Genomic DNA, 19,703 nt, shown 5'->3' on the forward strand with positions numbered 1-19,703 from the left:
TGTGCGTTTGGTGGCAAGTAATAGAAAATCCAACAGACGATGGAGAGTTGAATGAGAAACCCGGGGGTCGGGCACTCTTGACTCTCTCTGTACTATCGTCAACAATACCTTTGGTATTTTCTGCCATCCTTTGTCCTCTGGCTCATTGCCTCTGAGCTGCAAGGTGGTTACTGAGCTGCCGGGTAGGATGTCCGCTTCCTAGACAGGAAGAGGGAGGGAGAGGCCTGTAACAAGGTGCAGTGCCTGCATCAGGAAAGCAGAACTTTCCCAGAGATGCTCAGCTTACATCCATTGGCCGGAATTCTGTCACGTGACTCCCCCTAGCTGCACGTAAGTGTGGGAAGGAAGGTTTTTAGCCAGACATACTATTCTCTGAATGAAATTTAGATTCTCTTAATAAGGAAGAGGGATTGGTCCTGGGGAGGGAATGCTGTCCACTGGATTGAGTGCCATCATCGTGTCCCTGTCATCGTCCTTCCTGTCCTTCTTACCTTCTTTCTTCCCGACCTCTCTAGACACTCTCTCCTCACCTTATAGTTTCCCACCCCTTCTGTCAGATTTGACATAGAACTGCCAGTCAGAGGACATCATTTCTTAGCCCTAATAAAAACCTAGAAACTTCTAGTGGTATAAGAAAATGTACTGATATGTTCTCTGGGTTAAAAAAGTTAAGTCAGATCGTGCTGACAAACCATGGATGATTTGTTTTTGTGATTGGTTGGCCTCCTCCAGACTAATATCAAATAGCCACTTCAGCGTGGAATACCAGTCAGTAGTAGAGAATTCAGTCTTCGTGCCTTGTCCGCGGCACATAAGTATCGAGTAACAGATCCTAATATTAGTGTTGTTGCTGGGGTTTCCATGGAGCATATGCAAGTGAGGCTGAATTCTTCTGGACTTTAAATCCTAAAAGGTCCTAAAGATTGCTTCATGTAGTTCCCTCTTATTCCCACATGACCTCCCAAAAGAGTGTTAGTCATAGCCTGGATTTATATAATCCAGGATGCCCTTTTAGCTGAAATAAGGAGCTTCAGAAGGGAACACGAAACAGTGAACAGATAACCAAAGGTCAGTGAAACCACAGAATTTCCTCTTCCTCCAGCCGAGGCCATGGAGGGATGAAGGGATAGTTTACTCCGGGCCGAGGTCACCAAGGGGCATCGTGTTGTGTCCTTCTCCCCAGTGCTTAGTTTAGAGAGGTCCACAAATGATTCATGGGAAACTGTTGGGAGTTCTGCTTGACTCAGATAACCTTGTTTTCCTTCATAAGTCAAACCACTCATTTGTCATGGGGTTCGGGCTCTTGGCGACAGAAGGCCAGGGTCAGACCGGTAGGTAAAGGTCAAGGATGGGGGAGTTTGCCGCGCGGCTCCGGGAGTTGATTGCCTCCCTCCTCTTGAACCCCAGCTCCCCTTTGCGGTCCACTTGCCCACCGGCCTGGGGTCGCACACAGACTCGGTGGGGGGCAGGCTCCCGAGCTCTTTGTCACTCTTGCTTGTAGAAGTTCGCGGGTAGGGATTCCAGAGGTGTGTGCTGTGTCCAGATGTAGAGATTCATCCACTTTGCCTGGTGATCCGATGAGCAAGAGGAGTAGAACTGGGACGCGGAATAAGGTACACATTTCTCAGAATGATGTGTTTTTTTTTTCATAATATTTTTATTATATTATGTTAGTCACCATACAGTACATCCCTGGTTTTTGATGTAATTTCGATGTGTTTTTATCTTTTTCCAGAACCAAAGCCTTTAGACTTTTGTAGAACTTTCTGGATTCTTTCTGAATCAGTGTTTTATTACATACACATAAATGCAGAATGGAACAGGAGTTCTCTAATGAGATCAACTTCTCGTTTTCCCTCCCTGCCACGAAGGAAGTGTGTCGTAGAAGGACAGACAGCAAATAGAGTATCCCGAAAGGGCCGGCGGATTGCTGGCGGGTTCGGTGCCTCCCCTGGGAATGCAGATGCGCGCGTGGCAGTAACGGGAAGGCAGATGTGTTAGGAGCAAATCATTGTTCAGTGTTTGCTGTGACGCACACCAGGCAGTCTCAAATCCCTCTATTTAGTACTTCCCAAAGACCTTACAAAGGAGAAGACATCTTGGTGGATCCATTTTTGGCCCTACGACGTCACGGAAACGGAAAAATTTGTTTCCCTTAGGTGACAACTGGTTACTTCACATTATCAGCATGTGCAGATCTGCTCAGCCCTCATCAGCAGAGGCCTTCATTTCAGTTTCACGTGCGCAGCGAGCCTTTGAAATGATTTCCGTGAGGGGGGAGCCTGTGTATGTAACGTGGGAACATGAACCAGCCTCACTGTGTCTCTGCCGTCCTCGGTGCGCTGGGAGCGAGCCTGCGTGCGACTCTAATGAGATCTGTGCGCGTCCGGTGTTGGAACGACCACAGAGCAATGTGGTGGTGGTGGTTGTTTTTTTTAATTGTAACCCTCTGTGTAAACATTGGCACCTTATTAAAAATTAAATGTTTGAACTTTACTTTTAAAAATAAAACAAGCACAGTCCTCATGAAGCATGTTGTAAATGGAAGAGATACTGATTTTCTCAGCTTGTTTCTCCCAGTGGAACCTCTGCAAACCCGAGTCCAGTGACGGCCGAAGTATCTGGGGAAGTTAAAGACCGATTCTTAAGATTTGTGCTCAAGATGGTGACGTCAGTTTGGTCAGCTTTGAAGTCCCTTGGTCTTAGCCCGGTGGGTGATGGCCAAATAACAGTTCAGACTGGGGCTATAAAACATCCAAGAATGGGGAGGACCGCTGTCCCCAGGCCATCTGTGTTTCTGCCCTGTGCACAGAGGCTGGGCAGGACAGCTTGGGCCTGGTCTAACATTCATCCTGTCATCCCTTCAGACTTTTTAGCTATTACTTTAGGAATCACAAGAGCTTAAGTTATGTACTTCCCCACCAGTTTGTTTTTTATGTAATTTTCAACTTTACAAAAATATGAAGGAAAAAAACACAGAGAATGCCCACATCCGTTTAAAGACCACATCCCTTTGAGGCTGTGAGAGGAATCCCTTCTAATTGGGGGAGGGAGCCAGCCCGGGGACAACGTTGGGAAGATGGTCCTCCATACAGGGGCCAGCAGATGCAAATGTCCCGAGGTGGAAACAGGCCTAACTTCCTGGGGTCCCCCCAGGGGTGAGTGGCTGTGGGACGGGTGGTGCTTTCGCGGAGACTGGGGGGTATTTGAAGTTGGTTTTGCTTTTCCTTTGGTGGGAGGCTAACACAAGCAGATGCTTCCAAGTCTCACGGGGCCAGGTACAGACAAGGAATTTAGAGGAAGGACGTGCTTTGACTTGCATTGTACATGAACCGTTCTGGCTGTTGTATAGCGGGCCTGGAAGCCGGGAATGTGGCTAGGAGCCTATTTCATATACACAAGGTACGATGGAGGCTTGTCCCAGAGAAGCTCTTGAATTCTGGATATATTTCCGAGGTAGAGCCAACAGATTTGCCGGTGGAGTGGATATAAAATGGTACAACGAAGTTGCCATTTGCTGACATGGGCGAGACTAGGTGAAGAGCTCCATTGTGCAAGAGCTACACTGAAGATCTCTGCTGGACATCCAAGTCCAGAGTTCAGGGGGATCCTTGAGGTTGGTAACATCAGTCAAGCCATTGGTGCTTACCAGTGGTATTAAAGCCATGCCTGGAAACTTCCATGGCCTAATGATACCCTAAGAGCAAACAACGAACAATCTGACAGAATATTGAGTTTTCGGGGAGTCATGCTGACTTAGACAGTGATAGGACTGCACTTGAATTCCAGCTTCACTGCCTTTTGGCTGTGTGATGTTGTCAAAGGCATTAACCTCTCTGGGCCTAGATTATCCCATCTCTGTAGAGTGAGCTGCCGCTCTTGACCAGCGGCTTGGCTGTGAGAATTCAACAAGAGACCATACATGAGGCACTTGCCATGGGCCATTTCACGTTACGAAGCCCTCCGGGTAGCTTTAGTTGGAAATTAATTTGATGTTGTTTTCAGTTGAATTATAAGACCCCTAAAATTAGTAACACGTCAGGCTAACCAATTGCCTTCTTTCCAGCTCTATCTGTAGTCATTTCCAAAAACATGAAAGGAAACAAAACAAAAACTCAGATCTCTTAAGGAATGTCAAAAAAAAAAAAAAGGCTCACTGGCTCCAAATTAATGATAAATTATTAGAAAAATCACTTGGTAAGAATTTCCATTTCTCTGTAGCTTTGTATCGGCTCAGAGAGCAGAAGAGCAGAAATGTGCATGGGTACTGAACTATCAATTAGCTTCAAGTTTGGAGCAAGAGTCACAGAACACGAGACCGTGTGTAACTTGCTTATTTTCAGACAGCGTAAAACCCAATACCACTGCACCTCCGGACAGAAAAGTCTCTCCAGCGTGGTGGTAATGTAGAAGTAAGTCTCATTAGTAAAACTCATGAAAGCCCAGCCTTCTGTGGGCCTTGGCTATTTACCCTCAACGTGCTGTGGTTAAAAACTAGAGGGCGGGGGAATGAACAAACAGAATTTGTCCGAAAGGTGACAACCCATCGGTTTTAATTCTGGGAGCTTAGCTAGAGCTAACCAGAATGGCCTCGCAAATAAACGTCTGGGTCAGGCAGGCTTCTTCCTGGGCTTTCGTGAATTGAGACAGGACCAGAAACTTCCACGGCCTCCTAGGGCAATGTGCTCTGGCCGAGCGCGGGGGAGCCTGTTGTTACAGCCCGTGCCCAGTTCATTGGTAGTTAATTGGCTAGAAAGAAGCTAGCATATGTGAAGGCGGATAGGGAGCATCTGTTTCTGGCAGTTCCTCAACATTGCATTTCATTAAAGAAATGGTCTTTTCTTTCCGAATGAGCAATAAGCAAAGAGCACCTTGTGGGGATTTCCAAACCCCGTTAGTCAGGGTTTGGCTCACGAGCGAAGGGAGCGATTGCGATGTGATTCCAGCATTTGTCATGGAACACGTCGTCCAAAGATTAAACAGCCGCCCTCAATCCAAACAGATTCTGTCCGAGAAATTGGAAACACATACATAAATTCTCGTCCCGCAGGCTGCCTGTGACAGGTTGCGTCCAGAGGACGCTTGCCGGTAGAACATTCCTTCCTTCTGCGGGGCTCCATGTTCATTTCACACTCACTCGGGGCTGCCACCTGTTTCCAGCCGATACTAACCCAAGCGGAAATTGGAGCTAGCTTCCTTTTGATGGACTGGTTTCCTTTTCTGACATTTCCAAACTTCAGTCCGTCCCCAGAAAGATGAGCGTTTCCGGCAATGGCTGTGGGTGATTTACATTCTCCAGGGACTTGCCAAGCGTCCAGCTGCTCTGTGGGGCAGGAGTCTCGAGTGCTGAAGAAAGGGGAGAACTAGTAGGTCTGCATGCAGCGGGGAGGCACTTGCCAAAGTGCTTCCAGGATCCTGGGCTTGTGCACGACGCTGCTAGGTGCCCGCGGACAAGAGTGGATTCTGTGGTTAACTAACTGGAAAGTTCTACCTCCCGGGACTGGGGTTCCAAAGACCAGTCCTTGGGAAGCACTGCTATGGGGGCAGGAGTGTGAGGGTCCAGGAAGTCTCCTTTATAGTTTCTTTGCAGAACTGAGCGACCTGGGAGATGCGAGTCACCTTTAATGGACATCCAACACGACATCTGTGCAGCCAGGACCGTCTGCTTGATAACCAGAATGATATTTAGGGACGAGCCTCTTCTGTGTCGCCAGAGCTGGTTAGAAATGCAGCATTCCAAGTCCCGCTCAGGTCTGCTGAGCTCGAATCTACATGTTCCCCAGGGGCTTTTGTGTGCAGAGTAAAGTTTGAGCGCTGTCTTAGTTGCGGGGTCTGAACGAGATCTCCTGAGTTACTTCCAGCTGTAAGATCCAGAGTTCTCTTAGGGGAACTTCCAGGGGAAGAGGGAGCAGAGGCTGCGGTGATTGGGTCACCAAAGGAGCCTGTCCAGAGAAACCAGGTGGAGAGCAACTTGGCGTGAGGTCTGTTAAGTCCGACTTCTCAGCCCCCAAACTGGCCCACTCACCACTGCACTGCTGCGTGAGGCTCTGTGTCTCCAGTGGCCGCCCAATGTGTGCGTGTGCAGCGGGGGCGGGGGGGCAGTCCCCTCCCACTCGAATTGTGCAGAAGGGAGCCCTGGGATTTACAAAGCATGGACAAAGGGACCCTGCCTTGGGGTAGTTTTGGTGAGCTTTTCATAAAGCTGGGTGCAGATCTCTACTGTTGGGCAAAGACAGGGTGGACACAATTTGGTGTCTCTGCGTGCCCGGGAAAGAGTGTCCCCGAGCCTGAAGCAGAAAGCAACAACTTGTAAGGGAGAGGGGAACGTTTGCCTCTTTCTTTCTGAGAACCTAACTGTGCGCCCAGGAAGGCTGCAGTCGTCTTACTTTGGCATACACCTGGCGCCAACTGGTGATTTTGAAGTGAAAGACTGCACTTCCCCCGTGGCACAACATGCCCTGCCCAGCCCTCAGCCCACTGTCCGTCCGCACTCACGGGCACAAATTGAAAATGGCTCTTTGCTACATTTCATTCAGAAGATTGCGCGTTGCTTTCATGAATCGACTTTGCACATTTTTGTATCTTCCTTGAAAGTTAAGAGCAACGGTTGGGAAACTACAGCACAGTGGGCCAAATCCGGCCTGCCACCTGTTTCTGTAAATAAAGTTTTATTGGCACACGGCCACGCCCATTCGTTTATCAATGTCTGTGGCTGCTTTCCGGTGGCAACAGAGACTGCGGGGCCTGCAGAGCCTACTGTATTTGCCATTCGGCCTTTTACAGAGAAGTTTGCCAGCTCCTGGCTTAGAGTAAGTTAGAGCCACCAGACCACTGGAGAGCTACCAAGAGTAATTCCCCTTTCTTACACTGGGTGGAAAATACGAAGGGATGCTTTCAAAACAAAAGCAAGGAGAGATGTGTGTGTTCGTGGATTAAGATGAGCATGTTAAAATGCTTTTCTATCCTCCAAGTTTTTCCAACAGCTTAATTTGTGCCAGAAACAATCTGTCCTGATGAGATTCTAACAGAGGTATTGGTGACCTCTGTTACAATTTAAATCTGTTTTCTGCCAGGGCAAGTACTTTGACTAGCACTTTGTCATTTATGAAGGGATTTTAATATTTATTTGTTTTTCTTCTCAGTGGTCCCATGAGGTAAAGACTATTATACCCATTGTTCAGAGGGCAAAGCTGAGGCCCGGAGAGGGTAAAGCACACGAGAGGCGCCCGTGGAGCTTTTACAGCACACCAATGGCCCGAGATTCTGAGTCAGTGCATCCTGGGTGGCGTCTGGCATCACCTTTAGAAGAGGTTGCCCGGTGATCCCAAAGCGTGGTCAAGATTGAGAACCCCTGGTGCGCCTGGGTGGCACAGCGGTTAAGCGTCTGCCTTCGGCTCAGGGCGTGATCCCAGCGTTCTGGGATGAGCCCCACATCAGGCTCCTCCGCTGTGAGCCTGCTTCTTCCTCTCCCACTCCCCCTGCTTGGGTTCCCTCTCTCGCTGGCTGTCTCTCTCTCTGTCAAATAAATAAATAAATAAATAAATAAATAAATAAATAAATAAAATCTTTAAAAAAAAAAAGATTGAGAACCCCTGGGCTCCGGGAACTTGCCCAAGTTCGTACAGCTGGTTGGTGGTCCGACTAGAGCTCAGACTCTTCTTGGCCCTTCTTGTGACTTTAAGGCCAGGAACATTTTCCGATGACATGACAAGTCCCCTTAGCTCAGATTAGTCTCGGAGTCAAACTGGTTTGTCTAACCCAGCGGTTCTCAAAGTGTGGTCCCTTGCCCAGCAACATCCGGGTCAGCCGGCAGTTTGTTAGAGAGGCAAATCAATCCTCTGTCCCACCCTGAGCTAGTGATTCAGAAAGCTGGGGGCCAGAGCCCCGCCACCTGTGTTTTAACAAGCTCTCCAGCTGATTCAGGTGCAGCTCAGGCTTGAGGAGCCCCGGTCAAAGGTAATGAGAAAGCGTGGCTGGAGAGAAGATGCTAACACCAGAACACTCAGGCGCACACACGCGCGCACCTGGCCCAGGCACCTCCTCCGGGAAGTTAGGCCTGGGTGCCGAGAGCCGGAGCAAGCACGAGAAGGGCTGGGAAGAGTAAGAGTGCGTGGGCGTCTGTGGCGGTATCCAGACACCAGGGCAGCAGAAAGGAAAACAGCTCCCGATCAGCCTGCGCGGAGCCTCTGCTGCCCTGCTTTTCCCGTGGGCGCCCCGGGAGCGCTAGCGAGAACCATGCCGACCTTTGCTGTGCCGGCAAGCCTGAAGGGGTGTTTTTGGTTCCGTTTTTGTTTTTTGAGGTTGAGTTTTTCTGAATCAAGCACTTTGTAGAGATGAACATTCTTGTATAATTAAGTGAACCCCCTTCTGCTTGGAGCTAAAGGCACATTCTTTGCTTCGAGTTCAGCCAGGTGCTCCTTTTCCCTTGCACTTGTATTCAAGTGTGCAGCCATCGTGGAGAGGCGGCCCGGATCTGCGCGGCTTGGCCCCCGCAGCTGGGGCTTCAAAGGCCCCCGAAGTCCTACTGTAACGTGAGCTCCCAGCTGTCCCCAGGGAGGCATCTCAGTCAAGGGGCAGGGACACCTCCGTGGGGCACGAGGCGGGGGGCGGAGGAGAGAAGAATGCAGCCTCCCCTTTGGTCCCCCTCGGAGCCTCCCCCTCCGAAGCCTTGCCGTGCCCGATGTGAAAACCGCACCGAGACATACATAATTCCAGGCTGTGCCCTGGCCGCCCAGAGCGAGGGGACAGACGTGCCTGCCCCGGGAAAGAATGTTTGTTTCAACCGATCGTTCACAGCACCAGCTGCCAAGGGGAGAGGAAGAGCAGAGAGGGGGACTCCCGCAGACTGACATGGGAAAGTATAAACAATGCTTACAGGCTCCGAGCAGGGCTGCTGCTGGGTGAAATCACATCATCTGATTTGGGTTTTGGTTTTGCAATTACTCGACTTAGAGGATGTCAGTGCCAGGCCGGTGCCGTTTCCAAGACGGGTGGGACTGTGTGAGTTCACGATGGCTTCATGGCTGCACTTCGACATTCAAGTTGCACTCTGAGCGTTAACAAGAGCAGGCCTCGCTTTCCACAGTAGCTTGTCAATTCCAGAGCAGTCCCCGGAAGCGGATGGGGTCACTTGTGATCCTGTTTCGTTTCTTTGGCCCAGAGCTAACATAGAGTATTGCTTCATGAAGTGGGAACTCTGAAGGCAAAAAACCGGGATTTGCTTCCTCGGTCAAATCTGTGAGCTTCTCAAGCTCCCGGAGCCACGTTTCCGTTCTCGTTCTTCAGCGTCAGTCCTCGTAGCTTGTGTATTGATGAAAATCAGCACATATTTTTGAAGAATGGATGAGGGCCAAAAACCTGCTCTTTCGTTGTAACCTTTTGGAATAAATCAAGAAAATAATCCTGGCAGAGTTTTCTGGAGCCATAGAGCGGTTCCCCAAAAGAGACCCATCTACCATTGTGTAAAATGTCACATAAAACGCTCGGTGTCAAAAGAAAATGGTAATCGGCTTGGTGTTTCATGGCCTGGGAAGGGCTGCTCAGTTGAGAGATCCTGAACTTCCAAAGGCTGAATATGAAAGCTGGGTCCGCGGACTCTACGTGTCCTCGTGTATCTTTGATCAAACCGAACCCGAAAGAAGTGTGGCAGGCTCTAAATGCCACAGAGACTAACGGCTCGGCAAACCCATGCCCGTGACTTTACTGAACATGTCACATCAAAGGGAGAAATGCCCCACTGACTGGAAAGTTCTTTTGCTGTTCAATGTTGAGAGAGAATAGAAATGAGATTAAATTTCAGTATTTCTGGATTTGGTTAATAGATTCTCTCTCTTTCAGATAGAAGGACTTGAAGCGATTCTGTTTACTTAGTACAAAAATATCCAAAAGGTGCATCTAATAACCACATCTGGAGGGGAACAAAAATGTGACTACGTAGGAAGAGCCTTGGCGTCTTTAGAGAACTGGTGCTAAAAGTTGCTCTCAGCCGTGACGTCCAAGATGGATGAAGTTCACAGCACAAACACCCCCACAGGGAGACTCGGCTTATGGACAACTCGACTCCTTTCTTGGGGATTCGAGGAGGCTGAGGCACAATGCTGGGGACGGGTACTGGAGGAATAAGCATCTGATTTATATTCCGCAGAAAGAAGAAATACTCTGCATAGCTGAATACTTTGTACTGACAGACAGTTCGGACCCCACTTGGCAGCTGCTGACGGACGTCTTTATTGGTGGCTGTCTGCTCTTGCGCCCCGGGACGGCCAGAGAGGCTCCTGGGACCCCACCTTGTACCCGGCAGAATCCATTCTTACTTAAGCTCACCAGGAAGACCAAAGACAGTGTCTGCAGGGGCCGGACTGAGAACCGTGCCTGTAGAAAGGAGCGCTTACTCGGCTGGTTTCCGACTTAGGATCACATTACCGCCAGCCACCGTTTTTATAGAGCGGAAGCCAGGTAGAGATGAGCGAGCACAGAGCTTTCACTTCGGCGTGGGATGGCCGTGATTCTGAGTCCAGGCCCTGCTGCTTCCTGGGCAACCTTAGGCAAATCACTTAAGCTCTCTAAGTTTCGGTTCTCATCGATAAAAGCCGTCAGTTCATCTACCCAGACAACTGGGTGAGCACAGTACCTGACACGACACGCAGACTCAAAAATGTGATTGTGCAGAGACAGGCGATGCTCAACAAGTCTGCGCTCTCCTTTTCCGCCCGGGGCGTGCAGCTAGACTATATTCCCCAGTGTCCCTTGCAGTTCGCTGTGGCCAGGTACTGGTCCTAGCCCCTGGAACATGAGCAGCAGTGCGGCCCATCGAAAACGTCCCCCGCGCAATCTGCTGCAGTCTTCTGCTCTCCTGGGGTGGGAGGGAGATGACCCGGGTGACCTTGGAAGCCTCTGAATGACTTTGGAGGAGGACCTCCTGGCTCCCTGTTATCTGCCCACTGCTGTCATGTGAGTAAGAAACAAAGCCTGTGGTACTGAGTCATTTCCCACGTTGGGGTCAATCTGATCAGGTAGATAGTCTCCCCAGACTGCGTATTTATTATCGTTATGAATCCCGGGGCGGTGCTGTGATGAACTCGTACCGACTCGGGAGACCGATGGTGAGATTTGCAGGAGTTTTGTGAGCTGCTTGCTGTGACGTTCCTACCTTGAAATCGGTCGTGGTGGGAATTTTGATGCCACAGAAACCGGCAGAGACTATAAACCAGGCTCCCCCCAGCCCCAGCCCCAGCCCCAGCCCCCGCTGGAGAACGTTTGCCAGCACATCGCTGACTGGGAATATCTCTTTTTCCTCTTAGTCTTACCCCAAAGCCTGATAACCTAGTGCTTGTATATTTGTAGGGCTCAGAAAGTGTCTGTGGCTATGAATCAAGGTCAGGCTCGAATAAATTAAGAGAGGACATGTTACAAAAGGTGGGAGCTAACGCCTAAGGTTAGAGCATACAGCGAAGGGGCAAGAACAGTCATCGTGCCTTTCTCAAGTAGGGACATTGGACCTAGGGGTACATTATTGTGTCTTGGGCCGCGTTAGAAGTTTCAGGTCTTCCACTCGTTTACCCCTTGCCTTCTCCGGTTGTCACTTCTCTACCTGGCAAGTGGGTGTCTCCCGAAGCACCGTGAGTCTGCACTCACTCGAAAGCACTCCGTGATGACGGGCAGCGGGGGAAAGTGTCTTATTCTCTTTGAGCTCCTGTGGCCGGTTTGGACAGCGCTGTTCCAGGCTGGATTCCCCTGACAGCAGACCCTGAGACAAAGATTCAAGTGTAAATTATTTATTTGCAAGGTGATGCCAGGGAACAGTGTTTAAGGGAATAGGGGGGAGGGGAACAGAGAGCGGAAGGCAGCCGACAAAGGGGGTTATCCAGCAAGTTGCTGCTGTGGACAGCTGGAGACGTGGGGGACACAACAGAGCACGCACCCCAGAGCTATCACCCCCACGGGGGACAAGACTTCCCTGATTTATTGGAGATGAGCCGACTCCTTTATTCTGACCTCTTAGCCGGGACTTCACACGTATGGTCTTGACTGCCCTTGACTGCGACTCCGGTCACATGTGCACCTTGACCTCTGTGTGCATGAGATCCCTTGAGTGCATTCATGCGTATGAAGAACGATTTCAATCGCAGTTCTAAAACTGACAGAACCAGAGAGTTCTTCTCTCACAATCTAACATGATTACGATCACCTTGGATCAGATCTGTGCTTCACCAGAAGCTCCACTCTGTGGGGGACACAAACGTTGCCTCCCAAAGACGTGCGTTATGTATTTTTGAATGACTTTTTGGGGATCCAACATAATTGTGATGTCTGGCAGTCTATTTTCAGTTAGCTTGGGGAATCAGCTTTGTGGATTAACTGTAACCAAATCAAGGTCGGGGCTGGCGGCTCTCCGAGGTCTGCTCTCACTCATCGGCTGGCGGCTTCTCAGAGCAGAGACCGTGACCTCACATGCAGGTGGGCTAGCCGCTGCCGGGAGCCAAGTCCACCCACTCTGGATGGCGGCTGCTGATTGTGGTCTAGTTATTTCTGGATTCACTGCCCCTTTTGATTACGCACACAATCCGTGGATACTCCCTCATCCGGATAATTGAGAATTCTCTGCCTGAGAGCTCCCTGTTTCAGTCCACTCAGACCCCGGAAGTTTTGCAGCTCTGCACCTCCGGTGATGCCTTCAACGCACCAGTAACTTTTATGCTCCCAGCAAAGTGGCTGGCTTGTTTGAGAACCTGCTTCATTTCGGATAGTAATAGCCAATACTTCCCGAACGCTTGACTCTGCCCCGCAGACTCCAGGCTGAGCACTTTTTAAGTTCATTAGGCTTTTGAATACTTGCTCTGAGCCGAGCGCGGCACGTACAGAGGATGGTGCAGGGGAGGCGGGGGGGGGGGGGGGGGGGGGGCTGGAGAGGCCTAGGGGCTGGAGAGGCCTAGAGGCTGGAGGGGGCTCCCTCTGCCAGTGCGCCGCAGAGCCCTCCTCCGAAACCAGGTCCCCTGACTCCTGAGCCCACACTTCTCTCCAGTAACGACACGTCACGGCCCACGTTGGTTCCCAGAAACAGAGAGGAAGTCCGCATTGCCCTTGAACGGGCGGAGGAAGAGGCAAGAGTCGGGAGCCCTTCTGCCCTAAAACAGCCCCTCCATGAACTGTCGTACTTTCTCCTGGATGGAGACCCTCTTCTGTGAAGGGAGGGTCTCGACGCATCACGGACGCTGGATTCACCTCCTACCTCGCGAAGAACTGCGGGTGGTCGCTCTCTCTGTGTGTTGGTGCTCGGAACGCAGGAGAAAGGGCTGCTGCTTGTGTGCAGGGGCGGCTGGCGGGGAATGTCTAACCAACGAGGAAGAGGCGTGGGTTATTTCCGCATTTCAGCTTCCGCCGCGCGCAGCGTGTAAGGAGGGGGAGCGTCTGCCGGCGCCGGAAGCCCTTCCTATCAGATCGGGAGGTTCCTTCCCTTCCCGGTGTGAAAGGCGTCATGCTAACACCGGGGGGCCCAAGCACGGATGACCGTGCTCCTCAGGGGACGTTTGGCAATATTTGCGGACATTTCGGCTGGTCCCACCTGGGGGAGGAGGCTACCGGCTTCCGGTGGATTGTATTCGCTTCCCGAGGCTGCCGTATCACCCACCACGAGCTGGGAGGCTTACCACAGCGGACACTCACTGTCTCGGTTCTGGAGGCTGGGAGTCTGAAAGGTGTGGGCAGGGAGTCTCGGGGGCAAATCCGTCCCGTGCCTCCCTTGTGGCCGCCAGCAGTCGTTGGCACTTGCTGGCTTGTGGCTGCATCACCCCAGTCTCTGTTTCACATGGCCTCCCCCCGATGTCCCTGTGCCTCACGTCACCCTCTCCTTCTCTTCTAAAGACACCTGTCATTGGATTTAAGGCGTCCACTAAGTCCGGGAGATGGCCTCTCGACATCCTTAACTTAATTCCATCTGCAAAGATGCTATTTCCAAATAAGTTCCCATTTACAGGGACCGGGAGTCAGGACTTGGACATCGTTTTTGAGGGGCCATAATTCAAACCACTGCATGAGTGGATGCCAGGGGTGCCAAGAAACATCCCGCGATGCCCAGGACAGCCCCGGCCCCTAAATGGCTGACCGTCTCTGCTCTACCATGAGTGTGCACAGCGACTGCGGCAGAGAATACCTTTCGGTGTACGTCAAGTCCTCCCGCCGGCTGTCCTGCGCAGTGCGATCCCGCGCAGCCTCACTGCCTGGTTCTGGAGTGGGGGCGAGCCTTTCCACCGAGTGGAGGCCATTCGTGCCAGTAGGTGGCATTCAAATACCCGCCATGACCAAGGCTGCTGTGCAAATGACACAAAAGATCAGAAGTCAGTGCGACGCTCAGAAGTGCGTCTCTTTGGTACGTGAAGATACGGTTTGCGTCTCTCTTTCGAAGACATGGTAAGAACTTCTAATTTCCCAACATAGGCTCCTGAGGCGTCCCCTTGTGCAGCCCCCTCTTCCCCTACACAACCAACACTGAAGAAATACAAACAATGATTTGGGGTCTTTTCTGGTTCCATACAAATTTTAGGATTATTTCTTCCAGCTCTGAAAAGGTGAAAAAGGTGAAAAAAGGAGTTTGATAGGGATTGCTTTGAATGTATAGATTGCTCTAGGTAGCACAGACATTTTAACAATATTGTTCTTCCAATCCATGAGCATGGAACATTTTTCCATTTCATTGTGTCTTCCTCAATTTCTTTCATGAGTGTTGTATAGTTTTCTGAGCACAGGTCCTTTGCCTCTTTGGTTAGATTTATTCCTAGGTATCTTATGGTTTTGGGTGCAATGGTAAATGGGATTGATTCCTTGATTTCTCTTTCTTCTGTCTCATTGCTGGTGTATAGAAATGCAACTGATTTCTGTGCAGTGATTTTATATCCTGCCACATTATTAAATTCTGGTATGAGTTCTACAATTTTGGGATGGAGTCTTTTGGGTTTTCCACATAGAGTATCATGTCATTTGCGAAGAGTGAAAGTTTTACTTCTTTGCGAATTTGGATGCCTTTATTTCTTTTTGTTGTCTGATTGCCGAGGCTAGATTTCTACTACTCTGTTGAAGAAGAGTGGGGAGAGTGGACATACCTGCTGTGTTTCTGATCTTAGGGGAAAAGCTCTCGGTTTTTCCCTGTTGAGAATGATATTCACTGTGGGCTTTTTGTATATGGCTTTCATGCTATTGAGGTAGGTTCCCTCTATCCCTACACTGTGAAGAGTTTTAATCAAGAAAGGATGCTGTACTTTGTCAAATGCTTTTTTTGCATCTATTGAGAGGATCATATGGTTCTTGTCCTTTCTTTTATTAATCTGGTGTATCACATTGATTGATTTGCAGAAGTTGAACCACCCTTGTAGCCCAGGAATAAATCCCACTTGGTCGTGGTGAATAATCCTTTTAATATATTGTTGGATCCTGTTGGCTACTATCTTGGTGAGAATTTTTGCGTCCACATTCATCAGGGATATTGGTGTGTAATTCTCCTTTTTTGTGGGGTCTCTGGTTCTGGGATCAAGGTAATGCTGGCCTCATAGAAAGAGTTTAGAAGTTTTCCTTCCATTTCCATTTTTTGAAACAGCTTCAGAAGAATGGGTATTAATTCTTCTTTAAATGTTTCGTAGAATTCTTCTGGGAAGCCATCTGGCCCTGGACTCTTGTTTGTTGGGAGATTTTTGGTTACTGCTTCAATCTCCTTGCTGGTTATGGGTCTGTTCCGGTTTTCTTTTTTTTTTTTTTTATTTAATAATGATTTTTTATTATATTATGTTAGTCACCATACAGTACATCCCCGGTTTTCGATGTAAGGCTCGATGATTCATTAGTTGTGTATAACACCCAGTGCACCATGCAATATGTGCCCTCCTTACTACCCATCACCGGTGTTCCGGTTTTCTATTTCTTCCTGTTTCAGTTTTGGTAGTTTACATGTCTCTAGGAATGCATCCATTGCTTCTAGATTGGCATCCATTGCTTCTAATTTGTTGGCATATGTTTGTTTATACTATGTTCTTATAATTGTTTGTATTTCTTCAGTGTTGGTTGTGATCTCTCCCCTTTCATTCATGATTTTATTTATTTGGGTCCTTTCTCTTTTCTTTTTGATAAGTCTGGCCAGGGGTTTATCAATCGTATTAATTCTTTCAAAGAACCATCTCCTAGTTTCATCAATCTGTTCTACTGTTCTTTGGTTTCTATTTCATTGATTTCTGCTCTAATCTTTATTAATTCTCTTCTCCTGCTGGGTTTAGGCTTTATTTGCTGTTCTTTTTCCAGCTCCTTTAGGTGTAAGGTTAGCTTGTGTATTTGAACCCTTTCCTGTTTCTTGAGAAAGGCTTGTAGTGCTATATACTTCCCTCTTAGGACCACCTTTGCTGCATCCCAAGGGGTTTGAACAGTTGTGTTTTCATTTTCATTTGTTTCCACGAATTTTTAAAATTCTTCTTCAATTTCCTGATTGACCCATTCATTCTTTAGTAGGATGCTCTGTAGTCTTCATGTATTTGAGTTCTTTCCAAATTTCCTCTTGTGATTGAGTTCCAGTTTCTAAAGCATTGTGGTCCAAAAATATGCAGGGAGTGATCCCAATCTTTTGGTACCAGTTGAGACCTGATTTGTGACCCAGGATGTGATCTATTCTAGAGGATGTTCCGTGTGCACTCAAGAAGAATGTGTATTCTGTTGCTTTAAGATGGAATGCTCTGAATATATCTGTGAAGTCCATCTGGTCCAGTGTGTCATTCAAAGTCCTTGTTTCCTTGTTGATCTTCTGCTTAGGTGATCTGTCCATTGTGGTGAGTGGGGTGTTAAGGTCCCTACTATTATTGTATTATTATCGATGTGTTTCTTTAATTTTGTTATTAATTGGTTTATAGAATTGGCTGCTTCCATGTTAGGGGCATAAATATTTGCAATTGTTAGATCTTCTTGTTGCATAGAACCTTTAATTATGGTATGGTGTCCTTCCTCATCTTTTATTACAGTCTTTGGTTTAAGATCTAATTTGTCTGATATAAGGATTGCCACCCCAGCTTTCTTTTGATGTCCATTAGCATGATAGATGGTTTTCCACCCCCTCACTTTAAATCTGCAGGTGTCTTTGGGTCTAAAATGAGTCTCTTGCAGACAGAATATTGATGGGTCTTGCTTTTTTATCCATCCTGATACCCTGCGTCTTTTGATCGGGGCACTTAGCCCATTTACATTCAGAGTAACTATTGAAAGATATGAGTTTAGTGCCATTGTATTACTTGTAAAGTCACCGTTTTTGTGTATTATCTCTGTTCCTTTCTGGTCTATGTTACTTTTGGGCTCTCTCTTCACTTAAAGGATCCCTTTTAATATTTCTTGCAGGGCTGGTTTAGTGATCATAAATTCTTTTAGTTTCTGTTTTTTCCTGGAAGCTTTTTATCTCTCCTTTTATTTTGAATGACATCCTTGCTGGATAAAGTGTTCTTGGCTACATATTTTTCTCATGTAGCATCCTGAATATATCATGCTAGTCCTTTCTGGCCTGCCAGGTCTCTGTGGATAGGTCTGCCGCCAATCTAATGTTTCTACCCTCGTAGGTTATGGACCTCTTGTCCCGAGATGCTTTCAGGATTTTCTCCTTGTCTCTGAGATTTGCAAGTTTCAGTATTATATGTTGGGGTGTTGACCTATTTTTATTTATTTTTATTTTTTATTTTTAAAAAATATTTTATGTATTTATTCGACAGAGAGAGAGACAGCCAGCAAGAGAGGGAACACAAGCAGGGGGAGTGGGAGAGGAAGAAGCAGGCTCATAGCGGAAGAGCCTGATGTGGGGCTCGATCCCATAATGCCAGGATCACGCCCTGAGCCGAAGGCAGACGCTCAACCGCCGTGCCACCCAGGCGCCCCTGACCTATTTTTATTGATTTTGAGGGGCGTTCTGTGTGGCTCCTGGACTTGAATGCCTATTTCCTTCCCCAGGTTACGGAAGTTCTCCCCTATAATTTGCTCCAATATACATTCTTCCCAAGCCCCTCTCTCTTTCCTCTTCTTCTGGGATACCAATTATTCTAATATTGTTTTGCTTTATGGTATCACTCATCTCTTGAATTCTCCCCTCGTGAACCAGTAGTTGTTTATCTCTTTTTCTTAGCTTCTTTACTGTCCATCATTTTGTCTTCTATATCACTAATTCTCTCTTCTGCCTCATTTATCCTAGCAGTTAGAGCCTCCATTTTTGATTGCATCTCATTTATAGCCTTTTTTATTTTGACTTGGTTAGATTTTAGTTCTTTTATTTCTCCAGAAAGGAATACTCTAGTGTCTTCTATGCTTTTTTCAAGTCCAGTTAGCATCTTTATCATCATTATTCTGAACTCTAGTTCCAATGTCTTACTTATATTCATACTGATTAGGTCCCTGGCAGTTGGTACTACCTCTTGTTCTCTTTTTTGAGTTTTTTCCATCTTGTCATTCTGTCCAGAGAAGAAGAGATGAATGAGAGAACAAAATACTAAAATGGGAATAATGACCCCAGAGAAATATACACTAAATAAATCAGAAGAGACCTGAAATCGGAAGAAAAAGAAGAATATAATCAGACAGGTGAACAGAACAGAGCAATACACTGGATCCTGTGTATATTTTGGTCTTTGTTAGAAAACTAGATCCTAAAATTGTAAAGAAAGAAAAACTTACATATGTACAAAAATAAAATTAAATACAATGAAAGGATAGAGTTTAACTGTAAAATGAAAATTAAAAGACAAAAAAGAAAAAGAAAAAAAGAAGGAATATAAACAGGTGAACAGAACAGAGCAATATACTAATCTTGAGTGTATTTTGGGCAGTTTGTTAGAAGAAACTACGTCCCAAAATTATAAAGAAAGAAAAACCTATGTATACAAAAATTAAATACATCGGAAGGATAGAATGTAACTGTAAAGATGAAAATTAAAAAAGAATTTAACACTAAAAAAGAGAATATGATCACACAGGTGAAGAGAACAGAGCCATATGCTGACAGAGGCCCCCTCCCCCCATAGTGTATCTTCCCACATATCACTTCGGATTCACCTCTCTGCACCTCCTCCCGGTTGAGTTGCATGGTGGGCAACTCTGTGCCCAGTTGTCATGTGCTGCAGATGCCTCGTCCCCTTATTGTTGGGGCCTGACACAGGGTGGAACATGGGTGGGGTGGGGTTGGTGGGGAGAGACATGCTGCCTTAGTCAGTTTCACTCCCTGCCTCAGTGACCCCCAGGTCCCAGAACACTCCCCTGTCCTCCTTTTATTTTTTTTTAAGATTTTATTTATGTATTTGAGAGAGAGAGAGAGAGAGAGAGAACATGAGTGGGGTGGGAGGGGCAGAGGAAGATGGAGAAGGAGACTCCCCTCTGAGCAGGGAGCCTGATATGGGGCTGGATCCCAGGAGCCTGGGATCATGACCTGAGCCAAAAGCAAAGGCTTAACTGACTGAGCCACCCAGGATTCTCTCCCCTCTCCTCCTGAAAAGTGACGCCATCTCAGCCTGGGCAGCTGGAGGGTTCCAGGGTGCTCATTGCCCAGCCGATGCCAGGAGCAGAGGCCCCAGGGTGTAGGTGATGACCAGTGATGGCCCCAAGCAGCACTGGCCCCAGAGGCAGGTCTGGGCACAGAGGGGCCTGTGGGGGTGGAGGGCGAGGCTTGGGCTGGTCTCCTGGCTCACAGTGCCGGCTTGCTCCGGCCA

This window comes from Ursus arctos, chromosome X, assembly GCF_023065955.2.
Source record: "Ursus arctos isolate Adak ecotype North America chromosome X, UrsArc2.0, whole genome shotgun sequence".
NCBI classification, from domain to species: domain Eukaryota; kingdom Metazoa; phylum Chordata; class Mammalia; order Carnivora; family Ursidae; genus Ursus; species Ursus arctos.